Source organism: Heptranchias perlo, chromosome 14 (genome assembly GCF_035084215.1).
Source record: "Heptranchias perlo isolate sHepPer1 chromosome 14, sHepPer1.hap1, whole genome shotgun sequence".
Classification (NCBI taxonomy): domain Eukaryota; kingdom Metazoa; phylum Chordata; class Chondrichthyes; order Hexanchiformes; family Hexanchidae; genus Heptranchias; species Heptranchias perlo.
Window position 1 is genome coordinate 40,751,166 of NC_090338.1, and position 1,489 is coordinate 40,752,654.

The 1,489-nt window shown below is 51.3% G+C and overlaps 1 long non-coding RNA gene across 1 annotated transcript in view; it reads right to left on the reverse strand.

Moving 5' to 3' along the window:
* The window catches only part of LOC137332467 (uncharacterized), a 47,096-nt gene extending 45,668 nt beyond the window's left edge, over positions 1 to 1,428 (reverse strand). Inside the window, exon 1 of the long non-coding RNA XR_010965671.1 lies at positions 1,345 to 1,428. This is a non-coding gene — a long non-coding RNA (uncharacterized lncRNA). The remainder of the gene's footprint in view (positions 1 to 1,344) is intronic.
* Between the last annotated feature and the right edge of the window lie 61 nt (positions 1,429 to 1,489).

Below are 1,489 nucleotides of genomic sequence, written 5' to 3' on the forward strand. Positions count from 1 at the left end.
TCCCTCCATCATAAGGTCAGAAATGTGGATGTTCGCTGATGATTGCACAGTGTTCAGTTCCATTTGCAACCCCTCAGATAATGAAGCAGTCCATGCCCGCATGCAGCAAGACCTGGACGACATCCAGACTTGGGCTGATAAGTAGCAAGTAGCATTCGTGCCAGACAAGGACCATCTCCAAGAGAGAGTCTAACCACCTCCCCATGACATTCAACGGCATTACCATCGCCAAATCCCCCACCATCAACATCCCAGGGGTCACCATTGAACAGAAACTTAACTGGACCAACCACATAAATACTGTGGCTACAAGAGCAGGTCAGAGGCTGGGTATTCTGCAGCGAGTGATTCACCTCCCGAGTCCCCAAAGCCTTTCCACCATCTACAAGGCACAAGTCAGGAGTGTGATGGAATACTCTCCACTTGCCTGGAGGAGTGCAGCTCCAACAACACTCAAGAAGCTCGACACCATCCAGGACAAAGCAGCCCGCTTGATTGGCACCCCATCCACCACCCTAAACATTCACTCCCTTCACCACCGGCGTACTGTGGCTGCAGTACCATCCACAGGATGCACTGCAGCAACTCACCAAGGCTTCTTCAACAGCAGCTCCCAAACCCATGACCTCTACCACCTAAAAGGACAAGGACAGTAGGCACATGGGAACACACCATCCCGACTTGCAAATATATCACCGTTCCTTCATCGTCGCTGGGTCAAAATCCTGGAACTCCCTTCCTAACAGCACTGTGGGAGAACCTTCACCACACCGACTGCAGCGGTTCAAAAAGGCGGCTCACCACCACCTTCTCAAGGGCAATTAGGGATGGGCAATAAATGCTGACCTTGCCAGCGATGCCCACATCCCATGAACGAATTTTAAAAAGTCATAGCGTCTCCAGCAATTGTACCTCTTCCCAACCCCACACCGTCACCTGAAATCCTCCATGATCTATCCTTGGCTCCTCCTCTTCCTCATCTACATGCCATCCCTCAGCGACATCATCTGTCGACATGAGGTCAGCTTCCATATGTATACTGACAACACCCAACTCTACCTCTTTAGCACTTCTCGTGACCTCTCCACTGCCTCTATGTTCTGAGACTGCTCGTCAGACTTCCAGCTAAACACTGGGAAAACGAAAGCCAAAACCAGCCCCACCACAAACTCCATACCCTTGCCACTGATTCCATCCACATCTCTGGCCACTTCTTGAAGCTTAAGCAGATCAATCACAAAAGCAGCATCCTATTTGATTCCGAGCTGTGTTGCTGACCGCGTATCCTCTCCATCACAAAGACCACCTACTTCCACCTGTTGTATCACCCGCCTCTGCTTTTACCTCAGCCTATCGGCTGCTGATGTGTTCATCCACGCGTTGTTATGGAGAAACTGAACAGACTTTAATGCCCCCAACAAACATGGCCGCTGGCGGAGACGCGCATGCGCTGACTCGATGGATGACGTCAGTCCCCGAGCTGGGGGTT